The 17,391-nt window shown below is 38.2% G+C and overlaps 1 protein-coding gene across 2 annotated transcripts in view; it reads right to left on the bottom strand.

Annotated features, from left to right (window-relative positions):
• Window positions 1-17,391, bottom strand: part of LOC150084461 (cell adhesion molecule Dscam1-like) — a 631,783-nt gene that overhangs the window by 379,258 nt on the left and 235,134 nt on the right. The window lies entirely within an intron of this gene.

The raw sequence follows: 17,391 nt of genomic DNA, 5'->3' as shown, positions 1-17,391 counted from the left end.
CAGGTTAAATTAAAATTCATGTGGTAAGAGATACCTGAATTATTTCCTTTTAAACGAGTTGTTCATTTAAAAGAAACAATTTAATTATGTAGTGACATATAAACCAAAACCAAAAATCATCCTTCAAGTCTTAATAAAAAATTTCTGTGAAGCTTTTCATTTAAGACTACAGAATCTTAATGGGAAATTTATATCTTCAGCGCAGTTTAATTTAATGTCAAGAGAAGAAGAAAATACTCTTCCAATCTTCTTGTATATGATGAACTGGAATGTGAATGTAGAAATTCGAGTCAGACATTCAAACCAGAAGATGCTAACAAGAAGAATAATAAGAAACTGTCCTGATAAAATCCCTAGTTTTGTGAATATATTCGGTTTTTAGTAAAATATACCGAAGTATGAATTTCCAGCATTCTTTAAATTCTAGAACTAGCGAGTTCCTTTAAGTAATATCCTCAGCATAGTAGAAATTTAAAAAATGATAACTAAACTGCGAGTATTTGTAACGTACAAATATTTACCGAATTACAATGTAATTAACAGCATGAGAACTGCTTATCCACTTCGTTAGGATCATAAGCTTGGAGTGTCAGTTGCCAATCAGGACTGAATGAACAAGCTGTTGAAAAGTGACACAGAAAACTGTCCACATTTCTTGGAATGAGGAAAACATAAGGTTTTGCTAACGAACAGACCATTCCAATTCTCAGTGGGATTGAAACCAGAAAGTTGGGCTGTGTGGAACAGATCGTTGAAGTCTTCTTTGTGCAACTCAAACTACTCTTTCGCACATTTGTTGGGATGGCAACACTTTTTATCTTGAACGTGCTCCTGTCTATAAGCGTAAACACGAAACATGTCGAATGTACACGATCCCTAACGATGTTCGGATATACTGTGACTTGCCCAGTTCCCTACAAACATAGACCAGGGGTATGCAACCAAATACGGCCGGCACCCTGTACCTCTTCTAGTAGCGTGTACAATCTGTACACAACAGGATGATTCCTAGTGTGGTTTCTTCCATATGTGTACTCGTCAATTAGCGGTGACAAGCGTAAATGGTTGAGTCCTTTATCAACTTACAAAAGCTGGAATGTCTTCCACGTCTACATATATTTTTACACGCATATTCTTATTTTAATGCATACTGGTCAACTTTTACCTTCAGAAAATAGGAATTTCTTTTTTTTTTTTTTTAATTCACTTTAGAATCTGCATTAAGGCAGATTCTAGAAGTGAAACACTACGAATCTGCTTTCTTAGCGCTTCCTGGTTCTTCGCTGGTGCAGGCACGGAAGCCTTGTAAAATATCGCATTAAATGCAGAGGTTAACTATTCCGTCGTTTCGCAAGTTTTGCACTTGATAATTAGCGCCCGAGGTCGAGCACCTGAATATCTTCGACTGCAGTTGCGCCTGTTCACTGATGTTTTCTGGATGTTTTCATTTGTTAAAAATTAGAATGAGACTTGTCTTTCAACTACCTGCTGCTGCTGTTGTTGTTGTTGCGATGCTTTCTGGCGCAAGGGCTACATAGGCCATATTGCGGCTGCCAGATCAACTGACTTTACATATAAATAAACCTGCTATGTGAGCACTGAAAATCAACATTCTTTAGTAGTCCGCGAGATTCTTTAAGTTACTCATTGCACTAACTGGGACGTTAGTCAAATCACACTGCTTTATGGGCGTTTTCTACTATTTTAGAACTGACCAACTGTATTTAACTACAGTTTGCCCGTACTGGAAAGAAGCAATATGTATGCAGAATGCCTTCGTGCCGCATCGAACCTTTAGAAAATCGTAAAAGCGCTAAATTACAGTGAACATCAAACTGTTGTACTTGACTTATAACATCTAACTTGTCTGTGAGATGGAGCCTACGATTGCTGTTGCACTGGAGGAATTGCTTAGAGGCTGCATAAAGTGAATTTTAAATACACTTGGTCACTATCTATATTCTAGATAGGGACTAAGAAACAAGTGAAGCTGTTTATTTCTATAGTAATGAGAATATTAACGAAACACTTGCAACCTAATGAAACAATAGTTAAAATATGTAAGTACGATGTGCTACCACAATAAATCGATAATCTCCAGAATTTCCTATCTGTGAACAAGATCCATAAACAGCGATATCCCTTTTACAATTTAATTTTAAACAAGATCAAATTTAATCAGTTATCAGAATGCTAGTTATTTTTATTATATTCTATTTAATTTAAATAAGTGTAGTGTCATCGTTTCAGCTGGCTTTTTTGGAATTGCCGCCAAGGACACTTAGTGATCACTGAATTATGGCCAATTACCTAAAACCGTTTTCAGCCACCGTTGGTACGGATAACAGCCGCTATTCGTCTAGGCATTGACTCCACTAGATGTCTGCAGACGTCCGTAGGGATCTGCAGCCATGCTGCCTGCAAGGTTTTCCGAGGTGTCGGAAAAGATGTCGGTTGCGTGTCCATACGCCTCACTTCCTATTCCTAAACATGCCACTGGTGATCAGTTATACTGAGGTCATTTGGAGGCCAATCAAGATAGCTGATATCTTCACTGTGTTCCTCGAACCACTCGTGTACATTGCAGGCCCGATGACACGAAGCATCATCGTCTTGGAAGATTGTTTCTGTTCGGGAAAAAAATGCAACATGGCAAGATGCACATGGTCTTCCTGGTCCATATTGAGCAACTATCGTCACCTTCCTGGACACGAAAGCGTCCGTCCGCGAGCTGCATCACATATTTGGATTCCATTTCACTAGCACACTCTTCTCCAATCCTCCAGTGTCTAACCAGCGTATTATTGACACCACAGCATTTGCTGTCGATGATCATCAGCGGTGAGGAGAGGGTATCTCTTGGGTCCTCTGCTGTGCAACCCATACGTCTGAATGTTCGGCTCATCGCCATTTGGGATATTGTTCTTGAATTTTCCATATTGCATTGCGATATCAACTGTCGCACGGTGACCTGCTGTTGAGCTCGTACAACGCGCTGCACCTTTTGCTCACAACGAACATCCACCTTGCGTGATCCTTCACAGTTTTGTCGGCGGTTTGACACGTTCTCCACCATTACCTTAACCACTGCGGGTCCTGAGCAACCATCAAGATGTGCCGTTTCCAATACAGAAGCCCCCGATGTATGACATACCACAATTATGCTTGTTTGAAATTTTTTGCGATATCTTTACTACATCTGATAACTGCTACGTTATCAGTTTGACTTGCATAACTAGTTGCAAATTATCACTGTTCTCTAGAATGTATGAAGCTAATCTTTTTATACTTCATAGTCCATTACGGATGGGTTAGTCATAATTCAGTGATCGCTGGGTGCATTACGTCTGCAAATTTCATGTGTTATAATCATGTTATTCCAATTAATTTTAAAGGACGAAAAAACAAAGCTTTCGTAATCGAAAGCTATGGCCCGAAACGAAGACCCACTAACTTGCTTACAATGTAAAAAAAAAAAGTCCTCAAAAATTTCTCCCTTCTCAACGGGAAGTATGAAATCGAACACTACATTGGACAGCAATAACAAGATCCGCTTGCTACCGAGGAAATAGTGAAACCGAAAACATCATGCTCCACCACAGCCTTCAATTTCTGAAGAATAATTTAAAGTCTGCTGTAATTTGATCTAAACAATTAATTCGCAGTAGAAAATAGATGATTAAAAGTGTAAAGGTAAACTGCAGCCATTATCAATCCACTGCAGGATGGAAGCTTCCTCAACCTATGGTCCATTTCCCTCAGCAGGAGGGAAATGGACCATAATCTGCCATGCTTGTCCATTGCGGGTTATTACTCTTTACAATTCAGTTTATAGGTAGGAAATGACGGGGCATCAATTTTATTTTGTTAATATGTTATAAATCCCAAGCAGAAAATTTAAAGCTTCGAAATTGTTTGAATAACTTTATGCATTAAAATAACTTTTTAAACTTCTTCGTCACTCACTATAAATTGCCCTTCGAAATTACTATTTTTGTACAATAGTTTGTATTTTGCAGACTAATAAATCTTATTTCGTTTTCTAAATAAATGAACCGTTAAAGGTTTTATTTAGAGATGTGATTTTTTATTTAAAAGGCAAACAATAATCTTGGGGAAAATTATATCTGTGCAAAAGTATTTAATATATATATTTGTAAAATATTTTCCTTTACTTACTCTTATGCAGTTTATCTAAATTTAAGACGCTATTGGACAAATACTTGAAAGAAATTGGTAAATGAAGTGAGGGGAAAGGTTACTTTTTTTTTTTGGCTGATGCTACATAAGCTTGCTTTCTTGCATCATTTTTCCAATACTAATCTTCAATAAGTAACGATCGCCATAAATGCAATAAATTATTGATCGAAAATGTCAGTAACGCCAGACGTTAAATTCGACTGCTTTCAGTAATGCACTTTAGTTGCTAATTTCCCAGAAGGGATGATTTCGCCTTAGATTGGCAAACTTACTCACTTGACGTGAACTCGTTTTTCTGTCTCCTGAGGGGATAAGTAGGTCAATCCCTTAAGTCGGGGATCACGGAGCACGAACTTTGAAAACTGCTGAATTAAATGAAATTTATATCAATCGAGAGAGATGCGATCTTAAGTGCTACATTTCTGCTCGTGTAAGGAATAACCGCACAAAGTACTTGTGGGCCTACACTTACGTTGCAAGCCTGGTGCGATCCCAAAAAAGAAACTGAGCATTGAAAATTAAAACTCGTACACATTCTAGATGATTTGCGTTTATGCTTGAGCTGACCTTTAAGATGCTCAAAGATTCGAAATGGGAGCAATTCCTAAGGATTCAAGTTTTAACCTAATTATCAGAAAAGGATAGGGGAGTACGTGGTTTCTCGTCTTAATAGAAAATACATTAAATAAAAACAATATTACACAACATGATATATCTGATTATTATTATTGTTGCTCTTATATTATTTCTCCCTTATTGGGGGATTCCACTCCGTGACGGTACTGCTACCAAATACACATGTTGGTTGTAATGTCTGGTGTTACTGTTGGTTGAGGAACACTGAGATAGTGGTGCCCACTATGTCAGTGTTCCTCACTCCTTAGGAATTGCTCCCATTTCGAATCTTTGAGCATCTTAAAGGTCAGCTCAAGCATAAACGCAAATCATCTAGGTACTACAGGTGTTCAGGATTGCGACTTTCTGGAGTTCCTTGTAGGTGTTCTATGGAAGACCTATTGCTGCTAGGCTGCTATGTAGGGTCTTTGTCAACATACCGGTGGTTGACATGATTATCGGGATGATCGTTACTTCTTGCATATGCCACATCTCGTTGACCTCATGTCTCAGGTTCGTGTACTTCCTAATTTTTTTCTCGTGGTTTTTCTGGACATTGCTAGCGTTGGGCACCACTATGTCAATCAGGTAGGTAGCCTTTTCCATCTTGTCCACAAGGGTTATGTACGGTCTGGTCTTATCTGTTATTAAGATCCTAGTACAGCTTGTGGGTTGGAGGTCTCTAGTACTGCCTTGGGGTTCGCACTTGTAGTATGGTACACTTTCTTTGGTCAACTGGTATTTCCTCCTCGCCAGCTTCTGATGTATTATCCTAGCTACCTGGTCGTGTCTATGAGTGTACTCAGTCTGGGTGATCACCTTGCACCCCGCGGTGATGTGTTGGATCGTTTCTGAGGCCCCGTGGCATCGTCGACATGTGTAATCTGAGATTCCGAGCTTCTTTGCAATGTATTTTCTGTAGTTTCTGGTGTTGATTACCTGGTCTTGGATGGCTAGCATGAATCCTTCAGTTTCGGGGAAGAGCGTCCCGCTTGTGAGCCATGCATTGGAAGCAATGTTATCGATGTGATCTTGTGGAGGTCATTGTAGTGCCTGCCATGGAGTGTTTTCTTTGCCCATCTTTTTAGCTTCGTTTCTTGTGCCGTCTGTGCGGGAGGGGCTCCTCGCTTAGGTTGAGTGGGGTATACCACTTAGCTATCTTCCTTGGTGGAGATAGCATGGTGGAGTGGTGCTGTGTTGTTCTCGAATTATTATTATTATTCAGTTCATTAAGTATGATTTCACCCACAGTACAGCTGATTAGCTAGAAGGGCGTACATAGAATTATAAAAACATATACATTAAAAGGACGATTGGCAGCGTTCGACAATGCTGGACGGTTGACATTGTTGGACGATTGATAGTGTTCGACTGGAGACTGGTATATATATATATATATATAAAATTAACTTGAGGGAAATAACTTAGGCTTCAACATTTATACATAGGAAAATTAAGTTTGCAATATGAATTCAGTTACACTCTATTAAAAAGACAGACAAAGCCTTCAAAGTACAGAAGTTCCTGAATGTACGCGTCCATAGATGGCATGCGATGGACTCGTAGATGGAATTACACGATCGTGTCAGGATTTACTGTAGGCAAAGGCTTCGATGCAAGTCTTCGAGGATATTCTTCCACTATTTCTTGTCATCCAATAGTTTGTTGGGGTCAATTTGCAGCTGGTTTAAATGATCAATGATATTTGCTGGGAACATGTCTCTAAGGCAGATGAGGTTGGTAAGAGTCGGCCCATAACGTCGATTTTGTCGCTCGCTAGGATGGATACTTGATGCTTAGATGATTTCTTGCACTTTAGGGGAATCTATCCTATCAGTCAATACTTTGACAAGAGTTATGAAGTTCTTTTCCAAAATTTTAATTTTCCATGGTGTCATATTCGCGTTTGCATGTAGTATAGTTCTAGAAATGGTGAATGGGTTACCATGGATCCTGCTCAACCACCTAAAAACCCAAAATTCAATTGCCAGGATTCTATGCAATACTTGATGGGTCTCAGGACCATAACTGAGATGAGTATAAAGTGATGGGTGTGAGGCACCTTTCAATGTCTTTGCAAATGAGGGATGCATTTGAAAGATTTGGAAAGCCTCCTTTAGAAAACTTTGTCGAGCTATCACAGATTTCATTACTGAAATGCCCCTTCTTCAAAACACACTTAAAACAGTTTGGCAGCGTTTCGAAGTTTTGCTTCAAATACCAAAAATATTTTATATTGGAAATATATACACGATTCTTATTTGATATATATACGGATGTTTTTCTTTAGCCAAAGAATAATTGACTTTTTCACTAAATACTTTTGGGAAATGCTTCCAGCTAACTTGTGGAGGTTAAAGTGGAATTGGAGAAATAATTTACAATAATTTAAATGAGTTTGTGAAGGTTACAGTAGGTATGCTCATTTTAGGCGCCTTATTTTATATGCGTAATGCGCGTATTGTTTTTAATACTGTATATTCATCCACATCTAATAACTCGACTCCCACTGGACGTATTTTTATGAAATTTTATATTTGCCTCCTTTAGAAAGATTTGTCGAAACGTCAGAGGTTCCATTAAACAGAAATCATACAGTTAATGTTTCTTTCGCTTCGTACATATCACATGAGCTATCCATATTCTGTGTACTGTACCCGAACAGCGAGTTTGTTGCTGTGCGCTGATTGGAGGAATGAGTAGGCAATATAGTGGATGCACAGTGAAAATGTTCTCCGTTTCAGCACTGCACATATGAAAGTGAGGGTTCTTTTGTTATAGGTTTACTAAATAAATAATGAATTATTATTTTCTAATTACGATAAATACAGCAGAAACCTGATATACGTTTTAATTTCAGTTATCAATATTAAAGAGAAGTAAGTCATGTATTAAAAAAATTGAGTTCATATAACGTTGTAAAGTATGTGCATTGAAGCGAAAACGATTACTTTTATATATTATTTACTTATTTATTTATATTTAAACTCTTTACAAGTAATGCACCCGGTTACAATATGTTGTATCATATGACGTTGTTATATTAATAAAAGTAATGGAATGAATGAATTTAGTACTATATTAAAAAGAACAAGTTAAAGAATAATGTATTCATTAAGATCAAAAGAAAAATAATTTAAAGTTCAAACCATTATTTACTGTAAATATAAAATTAGAACAATTATTGCTATTCAATCTTTTACAATTAAAAAGAAATGGTGCTATTAAAATGATGTATGTATTATAAAAGTGAGACTAATCATATTCTTAATGCAGTAGCATTAATACAGTATACAACATATGGATAGCTCATGAGATATGTACGAAGCGTATGGTATGTACGAATTTGAAAATAGAAGAGAAAAAAGAAAATTAAAGAACATGCTACGCACATTTAAAAATATATGCATGGCCAGAATAAAAACTGAACTTGTTAGGGCACCGTAGATCCTCAGTGAATTCGTGATTTAAAAGTTAGTGATTATATGCATATCAAAGCACGTAGTTAAAGTAGTGCTGGGTTTAGCAAACAATGTCTTCTTGAACGAGCTTAAGCTGTTTTAGTTGTAATAAAAAAAAAGTTTGGAAATCCAATAAAGGGATCCAACTTGTGTTGATCGATTAAATCCAGAAGGAAATTTGGTGGAGATAATCTACCATAATCTAAATAAAATAGAGGGAGGATTCACGTATGGCGCACAGGTACTTTATATAGGGTAAGAGCGAGCTGTTTAAACATTTGCTGCTAATTAATTTAAATATAAGTTTTAAACCTTGTACATTCCTTCTGAGGGCTAATGGTTTTAAATGATACGTATTCAGGTAAGTGCGATAACGATTACTTTTATTGGCATATGTACTGCCCTGTCTGAACGTGTATTTTATTATTTTTGTCTGGACACTTATTTTTTCGTTTAGTTGTGTTGATTTTATGTTCCAAATGCGGCATGCAAATTCTAGTTGTAGAAAGGATTATGTAAGAAAATAAGGTATTACTTAAAGAAGAGTTGTTTATCGAACATTCGAACCGAATGAGAAATCAATCTTTCTGTATGCTTGAAGCGTGATATTATTTACGGGTGTTTGAATAGAGCAACTGTAAGTGAAAGTTACACCCAAATCTTTGATTTGCATAACTCGATTTAATTTGATGTGATTTGCGGTATAATTAAAGTGACTGATGACTTTCCTGGGATCGACAAAGGGCAGAATATGACATTGGCAGTATTTAATTTAAAACTGTTTTTGACCGCCCAATTACTAAAAACCTGTAAACGATTTTGAAGCAAGTGACATTGATCCTGGTTATGACAGCAAGTAAATACCTTTATGTCGTCAGCGTACAGCAATGTTCTAATACCATACGGGAAAGTAATTTTAGTGAAGTCGTTGACGTATACATTAAATAACAAGGGTCACAGCGAAGATCCTTGAAGAATGCTTGTAAGGGATGCACATTTTTTGAGTAGTGGTCTACAATATATATTGGGTAATTCCTCCCAGAAATATTCCTGCAATTCCTCCCAAAGATATTCTATTCCTATAATTCCTCCCAAAGTAAAAGATTTCCATACGAAATATTAAATGACATAATTAAAGCTCTCTTGTTTTTTTTTGTCTAAATGCAGGTGTCCAGATATTAATGGTAGGGCAGTGTATATATTTGTGTGCAGAATAGCTAACGACAAGCTTACACGATTTAAGCTTGTTTGTTTGTTGTTTGGTTTTTAGGAGCATTAGCAACTAAGGCCATATTGCTCCGGGATATGCGGTGGTCATTCCCTGACCTTTCCGCATCCTCCGTATTTGGTGGTGACGGGCTCGAACTCCGGTCTAATCAAGAAGCGTGTGCTACGCACTGCTGCTCCTTCCCACCTGGCTACGGAGGCGCCAACGATTTAAGCAAAGTGCTGAATAGCAGAACTTTACATTTACTGCTGGTTTTGATCTTCAGCTTTAGTGTATTTTACTTTTAGCAGTACAGGGGGGTTGTAGGGAGCTGTTCTTATTGGAGACGCTACGCATTTTGTAGATTTTATGGACTTTAAATGTTTTCCTAGAGACATCGAAGAAAGGAAGGAAGGAAGACTATCCTTAAGCGATTCTTTTATGGGCTTTGTTCACTCCGTGATTGAGTTAGTCGTTCTCAGGAGTAGATAACAAGGTTTTTCTCCCGAACTCGGGTTTTGCTTCCAGCAAAACAGACAAATCGACCAGAGAACACACGCAGTTTACGGGCGTAATACAAAATGCACGGCAGATGAATAAAAATATTCGGGTAGCCTAATATGATAATTTAACTTAATTTAAATATCCTTAAGCGATTTATCACTTGACATTGGTTGTTAGGAGCATTAGCAACTTAGACCACAATACTCTGTCTTGTATTATATCTGCACAAGCGTATGTTCACGGGCCAAGTGGCATGCTGAGTGGTTTAAAAAATACCGAATAACTCACGGCGGAACGAACTCTACTCCCTCTTCCTGAGATCGTCTAAAGATCCACAGATCCGATTGAAGATATCTTCAAAATTACTGCCATCATCGACGGGATTTCAACTCAGACCTCTGCAAACAAGCGAAAACCACTATTCCCGTTACAGAGGACTCACAATTCAAGCACATCAATTGTCTTTGGGACAGACAAATGATTTACTAGTTTAGAGTAGAACAACCTTAATTTCTTTGATTCGCAGTCCCACTGGTTTCATGTGAAGACTGTTTTTTAGATTTGTTATGGAGATTTTAAATGGCATTTGAAGTTTACAGTCACCACTCGATGACCAGAAATGTATTGACTTTAGTTGTCTACTAGCGTCAAAATACATTGGCACCAAATCAGTTTATTTGTTTTTCATAAATACAAATCAGTAAATAAACTCAAATCAGTTTATTTGTTTTTCATAAATACATGTATACAAGTACGAGAAACTACCCAATTCTTATATTTAAATAGCGTTGATATTTGAACAACTGCACATCCAAAGAAAGTCGGTCACACAAAACACAAACCTAAAGCGCAAATACAGGTACTCAATAACTGTAAGCAGTATTAGTAAACATAAACACAAGTCCCTAACACAGCCTATATCAGGGGAAAATAATTGATCTTGTAAAGATCAACAGTTGATTGCATATAAGAACTTCAAAACGTATAGAAACATTTAAAGGAGGGAAAAAAATTACACAAAAGTTAATTAACCTGACTATAGAAATATATATATACTTTGAATTTAAGGGTGTGCAGACAACAAAAACACGCGGCGGGGAGGTTACAATTCAGATGTTATAAGTTTATCATATCTACGGAAAAACGGCACAAGCTAAGGCGAGACAACGAAAAGAGATGCGTGCAGAGTGATTGATGAATAGACGATCCCCTGTTTATGGCTCAAGGCGCAGAAATGTGACCCGGCAAAGAAACATGCAATGTCGATTTGCAGTTCATTAATAACTTTAAGTAGACAGAAAGGAAAATATTTTTTAAATGCACCATAGTCAGTGGGATAAGCACAGTTTTCGTCTTTTGGACCGAGAAAGGAGTTGTCACCTTACCAGATTAAATTTATGGCAGATGGATTGCATATTATATAGTTTGAAAAATATAAAATTTTATTGAAGGGTGACCATAGATGGATCAGTTCAGTTTTCAAAACATGGAATATTATATCTCACATTTTCATAACCGATATCGATGAAGATCCCAGTAAGAAACTAATGTTTCGAAGAGGTAAGTGCGATAAAAAAATGATTTGGCAAAGTCAGAATGAAAATAAGTGTAAAAACTCGGATGGACGAGTTCTGTACAGTATTTTTAAGTACATTAGCATTATACAACATTTTAATTATTGTTTTAGAAACCTTAATATACCAGTTAATTCTATGAGAAGATCATCCATATGAAGAGCAAGCGCCCACTCATCGCTGCTCTCTTGATGTGCATAGAAAATGACTAGGTTCAATTTCCATCGGGAAGAACTGTTGTCTGCCGTTTTTAGATCGGAAATGGTTTATTTTTTTCCTTCCTGAAACCTTTTTTCATCCAGATAAACTTATTCTGTGATGGGCTAACCCACCACAAACGCAGCTCAATTTACAGACACAATATAATGAAGCTCTGTGGCCTTAGCTTATTCTTAGCAAAGTTAGACACAAAACTACACCGAAGTCTTTCGACTAACTCCCTTAATAGGACCGTGTTATTAATGGAAATATTTAATATATATAGGAACAGAGTGTTTTAAATTGAAAAATAGTATGATTTTTGGAGTTTAAGTAAAAACCAGCTAAGTGTGTATTTAGTTCGTGAATAGTGGAGAAACTGAACATTTTGTGCCAGACTTAGAATTAGCAGAGTTGGCAACAGTGGACACTTTAATATCAGCAGCAAGCATGCTAGCATAAGATAAGACATTGGGATGGAACTTCAAAACAGCTAAAAAACTGAACAGGATAGCAGAGAATGTTCAACACTAAGAGATGCCAGGAAAAATAGTGGGATGGAAATGACGCATGTGAACTCGGAATAAAATTGATTTAATAACAGCAATAAATTATAGTTAATCGATATGGATCAATGCAAAAGCTTTCATATTAAAAAAGAATTAATGATGAGAAAAATTGGTATAAAGAAGGTTAGATAGAATAGATTCTGATAGTGACACCTCGATAAGACAGCAGACTTATAATATACGACAGATTTTCCCAACCAACGTGTCTCAAAAATCTTTAAAAGAGAAAATAACCGGAAAGTCAATGAATGCCTACCATCATTTTTAGGGATTTGCAATTTCGTAGATTAAAAATCTTGCCGCATATTCACTCAATGGCGGGGGGGGGGGGGCAGATGCACGTTACAGGAATTGAAAAACTGCGTAAGGCACGCTTTCTCAAATATAAACACTGGCAATATTATGATGGACAACTAAATTTGATTATAACCAATTGTACTCTGGGTAGAATAATTCAACTTTTTGATTAAATCCGAGAAAAAACTGGAAGATTTCAGTGGACAAAGATGATAAAGCTGTTCTCAGAGGCGCAACCGTTAAAACCAGACATATGTAAGCACTATATTACGTCAGAAAAAGGGAGAGGGGATAGATTAAATTTCGGCTCGTGGTGAAAGTTTCTTTTTTTTTTTTTTTTTTATCACAGAACCAACTGTTGATTTCTGAATTTCCTCTTTCCTTAAAATACCGAAATTTGATCAAACAATTGCAAACGGTAGATAATCAGAATCAAGTCTAGAATTATTTTTATTTCTTTGTAGAATCTGCATTTTTTCTGATTGATGTGGAATAACCCACACAGCTCTCAAGTCGGCCAACTTCGGACTTGAGAGCTGTGCGGGTACCTTACAGGAGTTCCACAACTTTCAAGGAGAAGATACACAAAGATGTGTAATTGGATTATATAGTAATAAAACAGAATGTAAGCGGCCTTTTCCTGACTGAAATCATCATCATTTACACACAACTACGAGAAGAGAAACAAAGCTTTCTTGAAACTCCTTCCCACACATAATGAGTAATCCTATACACTAAGGAGTACGTGCTAAGCACCGATGCAACTAAGGCTACGAAGCATCAGTATATTGTGTTAATATAATGAGTGCATTTTTGGTCGGTTTTCTCTTTTCTATACCACAAAACTGGAATTAGAATCGCATTAAGAAATATCAGTGTATGTTATTCCTATCGTCTGGCGTAAAGGAGAGAGAGAGATGTTTGCCATCTAAAGTACCAGGTTCTACCACTAAAATAAAAAAGGATATTATGCATCCGAAACTACCACCTGTTATAAGTCCCTTTGCACATAGTTTCGATCTGCCTATACGTTATCCATTAGTAAATAACAAATGAACTTTCGTCATAAAATTCTGAACATAATTTAATGTATATGACGAAAGTTACAGTTCTCAGCATAAACTGTAAACAGCATCAATTTCCACAAGACGAGCTAAATGATTTTGTGTGCGCTTGCGAGTGACTGTTTGGGTCAGGTGCCTTACACGCTCCACTGATTTCAGTTGTTTTAGGTTATTCAATTCACGTTTTTGATCCAGTAATTTCGGAATTTCTTGGCAGTATTGCTAAAGGTAAACTAGCTACTTAGCTATTGTGTATACAGTGTTAGACAGCAACCACTCTTTTATTAGTTGTAGCCCACCTACTGTGTTAAGTATACGTTCAGCTTCTTGCCAATTGACTTAATCCTAGCCTGAAGGAACTTGCCTTTGTCAGTAGATACTCTTTTGTTTTTACTTAGTTTGAAACTTGCCATACTTCTCCCAGTGCATTTCTGATGCAATGCCTTCGAAAAACATGCAATCCTGCTTGAGCTGCGTCAACTTTTGCGAGTGCCTGATTACATGTACAGAATCATGCCAGATTCTTTATTGTAATTTGTGCAGTGGCATAAAATATTTTTACCGTCCTGCACAACGTAGGAAATCCAAATGGATAGGCACATTCTGCCGCAAGCAAAAAAGGGATTTGTCAGACATAAGTGATATGCTTGACTAATTTCCCTCCCTCCGGAACGCTGAAATGGGTTAATGATGTTAACACAACGATTCCACTCGCAATGAACTGGTTACGAACAGCAAGCTTTTGCCTGGGGTTACTGATAACCGTACCCAAGCTTGTTGTTGTTGTTATTTGGTTTTTAGGAGCATTAACAACTAAGGCCATATTGCTCCGGGAATATGCGATGGTCATTCCCTGACCTATCCGCATCTGGTGGTGATGGGCTCGAACCCCGGTCTAATCAAGAAGCGTGTGCTACGCACTGCTGCTCCTTCCCACCTGGCTACGGAGGCGCCCCGTACCCAAGCGGAATCACGAGCTTCAGTCAGCTGCTTCATTTGCTGTCGTAACTCTGAGAAACTGTAAATCATTGAGCAAGCATTCTAAGAAAGCTGTACTCGGAAAGCTCTCTCGGAGAGCATCTGAGCCAGCTTGAAGACTACCAACGAAAGTCTTGGAGCTTATTACAAGGTCTTTTGCCCTTGAACATCAGAAAGACCCATCTCACAGGAACTCCCATCCCCTCACCTAAGTCATCTCTATGATCAGAAGCGGAAATAGTCTCTATAGACAGTGCATCTAGCGACATGCTAAAATAGGCGAAACGAACTCCAAGATTTCCGACGCGAATGAAGCCCAGTCAGGCCAGATATTCAGACCGGCTCTGATGCAAGCACCACCACCACTCCAACTGCATTACAGAAAGAGCAAAACCACCTTGATCGGCACGATAATGGTTAACACGAAATCGCCAAGTGGCCAGCAATATTCACTCAATTAAATCATCAATATTTTCATCAGCCTCCTTTATGATTCAGACTGCTGGGCCCAATTACCAACAATACCTTAATGCTGAATACTGGCCCAAAGTACAGCATCCATAGTATGGAAGACTAAAGGCTCAGAACTCAGCAAGCCCGAACCCCATTAGACAACAATGCACAACTGCGACAGCATAGCTGTCCAACTTCTCTCAAATGAAGGAAATCGAACATCAAAGTGGTCTAATTCCAACAAGAATAACAAGCAGCAAGGTCCATCGAACACGACACCCCTCCACCCCCAAACGAGACTTCGGATCATTATAGGACCAACAGATACTGTTCAGAGAGAAATCTTATTCTGGTACAACTCTCTGTGGAGGCAAATATCCGATTCTTCCTACAAAACATCTGGAGTGTGCAAAGCAAACTAGGTGGCCTGCTCGATTTACTTTCCTGCGCATAGTACGACTTCATAATTCTTATCAAAACCTGGCACAGAGATGAGATGGAAATTGCTGCCTTCACCTCGCATCTTGGTTATCGCACGCTGGCTGCTAAAAGAACAGGGAGACGGCATGGCAGTGTAGCAATCGGTGAAAGGAGCGCACTCCCTCTAATTAAGCCATGCACTTACCCAGGAGGAGAAATAGAATAAGATCGGGGAATCTACCGAGTTACTGGAATTTCGCTTAGTGTTTATTTCCCTCCTCCGTTTTGGAGGATTGTGTTCTCAATCTGACAGCATGACTGCCATCCACAATCAGTCATCGTTAAAAGCTTATCATCCTCGAAGATTTTAATCTTCCACTGCCAGCCAAAATGAAGCTCCTAGTACATCGTCATTTAACATGTTGTAAATGAGCATTGGTCTTATCGATATTCCTCCCTCACATGGTGATGCCACCCTACTGACCGTAACCTATAATTTCCTCCCGTCCAATCACTGTTATAATGTTACTGTAGGCTATAATGTTACTACAATATCCAAAACTTGCATCCTTAGTCCCAACTCGAAGCCATGGAATTCATGGTGGAATGACCTCCTGACTAAGGCTTTCAAGAAAAACAGGCGGCCCATGCCTCCTATAAGAAGTTGCCTTCAGAAGATTCATATGCCAAATTCTACAAAGCAAGGATGGATTTCCAGAGTAGCAAACAATCAGCTATTGACCATTTCATGATCGGCCGACTCTCCAGAGGCAAACGCGTGTGGCCCACAAGTCATACTTGTACCCCCATAGCTTTTCATTTCCAGGAACGGTGTGAGCATGTGCTGCGTTTTAAGAGAGATCACAATTGTGTTTGAAGTATATCCTTGGAATGAAGCGCTCAACGTTTTTTTTCAATTACCACTAATATCAACATTTCTGAAGAACAGCTAATAAAATTAATAAACTCACTAATACCTGACAAGTCCACCATAGGAACAGACGCAATACCTCTTTTTAGTCTCAAAATTGCTTCCTATTTCATCAGCAGAGAGCTCACCCACCTGTACAACAAAACAGTCAAACAGGCACAAGTGCCCATAAGCTGGTTGACTTATGGAGTCGTGACAGTTCCAAAAAAGCCTCATGCGAAAACACCTGTGCACTTCAGGCCAATATCAATTGCCTCTCCCTTCCTGAAATGCTTCGAGAAGTGCATCTATAATGTTACTGCGCTCGCAATCTTTGCACACAGGCCCGATCATACACATTATACCATGCCGAATATTTCTACTATAACCAGTTGTAAGAGTGGAACTTACGTGGTCAGGTGTATTTGAGTCTCGGCGCGTGAAAGTGTAATTAAAGAAGGTTTAAATTAGAATCAACGAAAATGTTAGTATAAATTTAAGTGTTCTAAGTGACAATGTCACTTAGAACACTTAGAACAACTCGAAGTTTTGACAAAGGGACGATTAAGAGCTCATACATAGACAAAGGTGACTAAAAGGTTCACTTAAAATTTACAAAGGGACACCACACCAGAAATAAGGGCAAGTAAGGAGCCTGGCATAAACCAAGCAACAGGAAGGGCTTAGTTGGTCACGCCGAATCAGTAAAGGCCCGTGACAAATGGTGGAAGAGGGCTGCTGTAAGCGATTCTCTAGGAGGGCTGTAGGGAAGGAATTTTAAAAACAATAAGAAGTAGCAATAAAGAATACGCTATTCTTAGTAAGAAAATAGGCGGGAAATAAAAGTTAAGATAAAGGAATTCGAAGTGATTGGTAGAAAATATCAGGCGATGAAAGACGAACGAATAGATGAGAGAGAAATTAACATGTGATTTTGGTGG

This window comes from Mastigoproctus giganteus, chromosome 6, assembly GCF_048544385.1.
Source record: "Mastigoproctus giganteus isolate SK-2022 chromosome 6, ASM4854438v1, whole genome shotgun sequence".
Taxonomy (NCBI): Eukaryota; Metazoa; Arthropoda; class Arachnida; order Uropygi; family Thelyphonidae; genus Mastigoproctus; species Mastigoproctus giganteus.
Note: the sequence above shows the minus strand (reverse complement) of the source record. Positions and strands in the feature narration are given on the sequence as shown.